Genomic DNA, 7765 nt, shown 5'->3' with positions numbered 1-7765 from the left:
GCTGGCCTGGACTGGACTGGAAACCGTGCCCATTAACGACCCCTGGGCCACCCAGAGCCCCCAGCTCCGGAGACACCGGGGTCTGGTTTGTGGCTGTTTGTCGCCCACGGGCCCCTCCACCAGCTCCTTTCGGTGAGTGTTGATTCAGGGAGAACCGGACGGTCAGGCACTGGTTTACTCTCTGGAGGAAAGCAGGAAGCTGAGAAAAGCACTTCGCTGCTGCCACACCGAGTGTGGCTTGTTTCCTAGAGAAGCCTCCGCGTGGTGGTGCCGGCCAGGCAGCGGAGCAGCGCAGCCTTGAGGGGGAGGCACCCTCCCCTCCCCACGCCCACGGAGCTCTCCTTCGGGACTTCAGCACCAGGGGAAGTTCTTTCTCCAGAGCAGCCGTCTTGGCCTTCAGGCTGGAGTGTGGCTCACAGAGGCCGGGCATCCAGGAGACAGCGGCTCTGGGATATTCCAAACACACTGGAGAGCTCACGTGTGTGCACAGGGAAGGGCAGCCGGTGAGCTTGAACTGAGGGTGCAGTCACCAGCCAAGTTTTCCAAGGAGGCGCCCTCCAGATTCACACCTGGGTGCAGCTTGCGATGTTTACATTTTTTTATTTTTTTGAGATGAAGTCTTGCTCTGTCGCCCAGGCTGGGGTGCAGTGGCACCATCTTGGCTCACTGTGACCTCCACCTCCCAAGTTCAAGTGATTCTCCTGCCTCAGCCTCCTGAGTAGCTGGGATTACAGGCGTGCGCCACCGCGTCCAGCTAATTTTTGTATTTTTAGTAGAGACAGGGATTCACCGTGTTGGCCGGGATGGTCTCAAACTCCTGACCTCAGGTGATCTGCCTGCCTCAGCCTCCTAAAGTGCTGGGAATACAGGGGTGAGCCACCGTGCCCGGCCAGCTTGCAATTTTTTTAGAGGCGTCTCTGAGTTCTCCAGCCACCACAACCCTCATAAAGGGGGGTTTGAAGCTCCCTTGGCCACAGGACATTGGAGGGTAACGTGTAAGAAGACCTTCTCAGGGAACCACCTAGTCCTGAATTCTCTCCCTGGATTCAGTAAGAAATTATAATTAATTTCTTTTTCAGTAGAAGGCAAAGCTATTTTTAAATTGCAAGCCTGATTGAATTAACAAAATGTTAGACAATTACCCGTCCTTTTAAAGTTTTTCATGTTCTTTAAAATGCATCTTGAATTTATTTATGTATTTTTTTCTGTTTCCATCCTTTTCCTGTGTCCTGGATGTTAGGTAAAGAGTGTGACCTCCTAGATACCGACCTCATGCCATACGGATGCAGTCAGGCTCTGGCGGTCAGGAAGGTGGCTCCGGAGCTCGGCTCTGCACCGCATCCTCTGCCCCCTGTTTCCCGAGATTGCTCCTGGACACACCTTTCTCTCCCGCCCTGTGGGGTACACAGCACCCATGACAGCTTCTGTGGGACAAGAAACGGTGCGGGGAGAGGAGGGCGGGAGGCGGAGGAAACAGATCTGGGTCTGGGTTCTGTTTGTGGAGTGTAAATGTAAGAACCAGGCGAGCTGACCGGGTGGCTGGGCCGTGTGGACCCAGATCAGCACTGCGCCATGGTGCTCTCGAGAGCCAAAGAGCCAGCCCACCTTGCAGGGCTGGGCCCGTCTGTTCCAGAAACCACGTCTGCAGCCATACGGCAGCAGCTGTCTGTTGACGGCAGCATTGGCTCCTCTGACCACAGCTGAAGCTTTGACCAACAAAAGTCCCAGGGAGCTGCTCAGGGCGGCATCAGAAAGGAGGGTGCTTAGCAAGCCACACGCCACAGACCCTCCCTGGGAGGCTCTGACAGCACTTCTCTCCCTCCCATTTTCGCTCTGGCAGCCATCGTGGCGCAGACCTCGGAGCAGGGGCAGCTCTTACCCCTGGGTCTGGCATCAGGAGTGTGTCCCACCGGCTCTGTTGCCGCAGCCTCAAAGCCCCACGTGGGGCAGCAGCCGGATCGGCATTGGGGGAGCCAGAATCCATCAACCTCGGCCTCAGATCAGCATCCGCCCAGCCCTCCTGCCCCACATCCGAGCCATTTCAAGGGCTGCAGGGACATTGGGATGATGGGGAAGTGGGCCGAGGACAGCCCCAGGGAAGGCTTTGTCTGAACTCCTCAAATCACCGGGAGCTGACATTTGGGATTTTTGCCTTCCTGGTGCACCCCCGCCCCACATGCACACTCACGTGCATGGCGTCGGCAGGATGTGGGTGCTGCGGAGGTGCCCCCACTTCTGTGTCTCCCACACAGCCCCGGGAACCTGGGCGCCACAGGAGCCAGGAGCTGCAGCACAGGTCGGGAGCGGCCCTGCAAGCCTGCGGGGAGAAGGGAGCCGCCCCTGGGTCCCCTTCTCCAGAAACCCCAGACTGGGGGTGAGGGTGTCTGGTGTGGGTGGCCGGGAGTTGGTGCTGCACATTGAACAGGGTCGTTCCGGCACCGTCTCTGTCCGCTCATGCAGACAAGGATCAGATTTGCACACCCCAAGTGCAAGGGGACACCTGGGGTGCCCTCTGCAGCGCCTCCCTGCAGGGCAGCCCTTCTGTGGGGTGCTCTGTGAGGAGGGCCTGGGATCCAGTCTGCAGGAAACTGGATGGAGCGGGCCAGGGCCTGACCGTCTCCCCCACCCCAGCCCCAGGCCTTCCCGTCCCCATGCCTGTATGGGTGATCCCACCCCAGCCCACCTGGCTTGCCAGTGAGGTTTGCAACGCCTTCTCTTTAAGCCTTTGAGTAGACTAATTTGTACAGAATTTGCCAGAATTGACAACCTGCAGGTATGATTTCCAAAAATTTAGCTGGCTTTTATCACCTGCCCTAGGGCCGAGAAGCCTGACCTTTTCTTCCCAACTGCTAAATTGCCAGTCCTTTGGAGCAAGAGTGTCCTCTACATAAAGGAGCAGTTAGACTAATTTAAAACAGTATTGACCTTTCCTTCCTGCCCTTTTCATTTTGACTAAATTACAGGGTGCGGCTCTGCAATTTGCCTTCTGGTCTGTGAGTGACCCCGAGTCAGCACCCACCTTGCCTTGCTGCTTAATCAAGGAGAGCGCTGCTGCTGGTGATGCAGGGCAGGGCACCAACGCCCTGGGGCGATGCAGGGCAGGGCACCATCCACCAACGCCCCACCCCGGGGTCTCTCGTGAGGTCAAGGTTACAAGGAAGGCGGGCCAGGGGCGAGGCCTGCCTCTGTCCACAGGCAGACACGGATGCTGCGGCTGGAAGGACCTTCCTGGCCCTCTCCTAACCCAGGCCCCGAGAGGGGAGGAGGCTGCAGGGATCATCCAGCCCCTCGGGCCGCACTCAGACCAGCCAGGACGGCCGGTATCCCTGACTCTTGCTTCAGGTCCCAACACTCTATTTCAAGGGGATGCTGGGCCCTCCCCAATAACTCCCCACCGTGTCCCAGGAGAGCCTCCAGCTGGCCAAGACGCCTCACCTGGCTCACAGCTTTGCTGCCCTTAAACTGAGGTCACAACAGACCCCGGTGTCAGTGCAGCCTTGGCTCCCAAGGGTGACACATCCGCGCCTTTCCGTGGATCCCAGGCTGGTGTGGGGAGGGTGTCAGGTGGGCAGGTGGGCTGCCAGGATGGCTGGCACAGGGGTTCCTGGGGCCTGGGACATCCAGGGATGGGAACGGGCAGGTGTCCTGGGGAAGGGAAGGCTGGCCCAAGTGTCGCTGAGGCCTTGAGAATGCCCTGAGCAGAGGGAACGAAGTGTCCTGGAGGGCGGCCCAGCCAACGCCTCCCGCAACGGTCCAGTGGAAATGTAAAAGCATCTTGGGGGCCGGGCGCGGTGGCTCACGCCTGTAATCCCAGCACCTTGGGGTCCTGGCGCGGTGGCTCACGCCTGTAATCCCAGCACCCTGGGAGGCCAAGGTGGGCGGATCATAAGGTCAGGAGATCGAGACCATCCTGGCTAACACTGTGAAGCCTCGTCTCTACTAAAAATATAAAAAATTAGCCAGGCGTGCTGGTGGCATGCTCCTGCAGTCCCAGCTACTCAGGAGGCTGAGGCAGGAGTGTTGCTTGAACCCAGGAAGCGGAGGATGCAGTGAGCCGAGATCGTGCCACCACACTCCAGCCTGAGTGACAAAGTGAGACTTCATCTCAAAAAAAAAAAAAAAAAAAAAAAAAGCGAGGGGGGGAGGGGCGGCCAGGTCTTTCGTCTAAGAAACATGCTCAGCTGATGACAGGGCCTATGAGTCTCAGTGGCCTGGCATGAGCATCTACTACATGCCTGAGCACCTACTGTGTGCCTGAGAGCCTACTGTGTGCCTGAGCACCTACTGTGTGCAGCCCCCTCAACCCCAGGCACTTCCCAAGCAGAACATGTGCCTGAGGGCTCCCAAATGTGGCCCCCGCCACCTTGGCAGCTCACTGATGGCTTAGAGAGCACTCCTGGTCTTGGCGTTTAATACCTGTAATGAATTTATAGCACCCAGTGTATATTGGAAATAGTTTAACTTATCAGATCCCTGAGTCACTCACAAACCCCTTTTTCAATTTCCTGAAGCTACTTGGTTTGAGCCAATACTCCAGTCGTTACCCAGCGTGGGCAACCTTTTCCTGTAAAAGCCAGATCACCAGTCAATGTTTGTCCCCGGGGGACATTTGACAGTGTCTGGAGATATTTTTAATTGTTATAATTAAACCTATAATAGGGAGAGGATGCTGTCTCCATCCCATGGGTGAGGCCGGGGAAGCTGCCACGCTGCCACAGTCAGAGCGGCCCCCACCAAGACCCTCGGTCCCAGATGCCAGCAGCACACGGCTGAGAGCCTGGCCCGCGGTCCTGAGGGCACACTGGGAGCTGAGTGTTGCGCCGCATAACAACGTGGGCTTTGGGTAAATCTCCCCAGCCTCCGTCTGGTCGCCCGCACCCAGGGACGATCTCCCCGGCCTCCGTCTGGTCGCCCGCACCCAGGGACGATCTCCCCGGCCTCCGTCTGGTCGCCCGCACCCAGGGACGATCTCCCCGGCCTCCGTCTGGTCGCCCGCACCCAGGGACGATCTCCCCGGCCTCCGTCTGGTCGCCCCCACCCAGGGACGATCTCCCCGGCCTCCGTCTGGTCGCCCCCACCCAGGGACGATCTCCCCGGCCTCCGTCTGGTCGCCCGCACCCAGGGACGATCTCCCCGGCCTCCGTCTGGTCGCCCGCACCCAGGGACGATCTCCCCGGCCTCCGTCTGGTCGCCCGCACCCAGGGACGATCTCCCCGGCCTCCGTCTGGTCGCCCGCACCCAGGGACGATCTCCCTGGCCTCCGTCTGGTCGCCCGCACCCAGGGACGATCTCCCCGGCCTCCGTCTGGTCACCTGCACCCAGGGACAGAGACGGCATCTTGGGTGGGTGTGGCTCATCGCAGCATGTGTGTGACTGACTAAGTTCCGGGAGGACGCAGGCCTGCCTGACAGGTGCTGGTACTTTTCCGGGCCTGGGGGTGGCGTGACTGACACACAGGTGCCTCCCACTCTTGCGGTTACCTGTGGGGTTGCCGTGAGGCCGAAGTCACAAGTGAGTTGAACAGCCTGGGGCACAGGTGTGGTGCAGGTGGCCCAGCCTGCAGGCCAGGTTGTGACAGAGGCAGTCTCTGCAGCCAGTTCTCACCCTAATGTGCTGGCAGCCAGCCCTGCTGAAACCCCAGCGTGTTAGGAAAAGAACAACTTTCTCAAAATGTGCTTCATTCTCAAAAACGGGCCCCATCAAGCAGGTCCCCTGGTGCGAGGTCTCCGGGCGCCCTGCCTCTGGGCTTCCGGTGTTGCTCTCGGGGTCTGGCTGTGCTCAGTAGGGAAGTCAGGGTCAGGTGCAGTGGGAGGCTTATCCCACAGGAGGCCAGCTACTCTCCCATTAATGTATAATGATGTGGTCACAACAACTCCATATTTGTACAGTAACTACCCACCCTAGGGTTTACCTGATGATTTTACTTGGAGTTAGCATGTGAATCAGGGTATAATTACCCTGCATAATTGTTCAATCTCATAGTAACACTTTAATTTGCAAAGCAAAAATAACCATGTGATTACCCTGCAATTACATGGTAGTTACTAATCAATTACTTCTATAGAGTTTGCGGTGTGTTTACAGGCTGGCTGATGCCCATGTGCCCTTCCCTGAGTAGTACCATGTTCTCAGGTGCCTGGGTGACAATTGTCTGATGAGCTATGTCTGTCATCAGCAAAGCTCAAGTCAGCTCTGGGTCCCCAGCTCGGGACCCTCTCCCAGCAAGCTCCGGGGGCTGCCTGAGACCCCAGCCTGCAGGTGCTGCCGCCTCCCCACCACCGCCGCCAGCCTCCCCACCCCTTCCACTCTCAGGACGCTCTGAGCCTGAGCCCGGTGCTGGGCAGGTGTTCTGATCTCACCTATTACACCACAGCTGCAGCCCAGGTGCTGGAGACGCTCATCACTGCAGCAAGAGGAACAATGGCAGCCTCTGCTCAGAGCCTCCACCTGCCTGGTCCTGTAAGGAAAGGCTTCCCCTGGAGGGGTTGCTTCATCCTGGCTGACCTGTGATCACGGAGCTGCAGCCATTCCCGTCTGGAGGTGAGGAAACTGCGTCCAGACACGAATGCGTCTCCCAAGTCTACACGGCTGACGCGAGGAGGCCCATGCCTGTCTAAATCCAGAACCCACGCCCTGGGTCCCTGCAGGCTGAGGTTGCAAGGGGTTCCCTGGAAGGCACAGCAGGTAAACCTGGGGCCGTGCTCCCTCCCGTTGGGCACGGATAACTTCTGCACACCTTTGCCCATTTCTCCGGGGCATTCGGCTGCCCTGGCATGGAGCCACCTCGTAAGAAACGGAAGAGGACGCTGCCCAGGGGTCAGGCACGGGGCCCCGACGGTGACTGGAGCCCAGGCACACAGAGCCCGGGAAAGGCAGCTACAAGAGGCTGTGAGCGCAGAGTCACCTCCTTTCCTCTCTTCGCTGATTTAAAAAGCGGTTGTAAAAACGAGTGTGTACAGAATGGGCTCTGGGGCCGGTAGCACGTGGAAATGGAACACGCGTGTCATGCATGGGCCTGGAACCACACAAAGGTGGGAGGGGGTTGGGGCTGTACCAGGCTGAGGAATGAGCATGGACGGTGAAGGAGCAGCAGCAAACTGTGGGCTCGCGGCCTTGCCAGTCGGGATAGACACGCCACACCACACAGAGGGCAAGGGTGCGGGGATGCAGAAGCGGCACTTCCCCTTCCCATGGGAACCCAGCTGATTCTGGCGAGGTGTCCGTGGGACCCTGGCGCAGCCCCTGAAAAACAACTCAGAAGGAAGAAGGGCCCCGTCCCGGGAGCCTGGTGGCAGCGGGAAGAGCAGAGACGTGAGGAGGGGCTGCAGGGTGGGGAGTGGGGACCGCCGCACCAGGAAGCCCACTTCCAACGGAGGTGAGGCTTGTTTTCCTGCTCGCTGCTTCCTGGGCCCAGCAGGGTCAACCCCAGAGTCACAGGGGTCCTGCGTGCCTTCACCCAGTGGGCCCAGAAGCGTCTGTGCACACCCTTGCTGAGCACTCAGCAGGATTTTTTCTGCCCTTAAGAATCAGTGCCTCACTCAGCCCGGTGTTTGCACTTGGCAATCAGAGTGAGCTCTGGATGCCACAGACAGGGTCATGAACCTGGTGCAGCCACAGCTGGGCTCACCCCGGCCGACAGCACCACCCCCTCACGTCCCTCAGCCCCTCTTTCTCCACATGCAGCTGGGACAGGGGAGGGAGGACAGCCGCACAGCACTCTTCCTCCAGAAAGACCCCTGTGCCCACTGCAGGCTGTTAGAACAGC

Source organism: Gorilla gorilla, chromosome 21 (assembly GCF_029281585.2).
Source record: "Gorilla gorilla gorilla isolate KB3781 chromosome 21, NHGRI_mGorGor1-v2.1_pri, whole genome shotgun sequence".
Lineage (NCBI taxonomy): Eukaryota > Metazoa > Chordata > Mammalia > Primates > Hominidae > Gorilla > Gorilla gorilla.
This window is presented reverse-complemented; position numbering follows the sequence as displayed.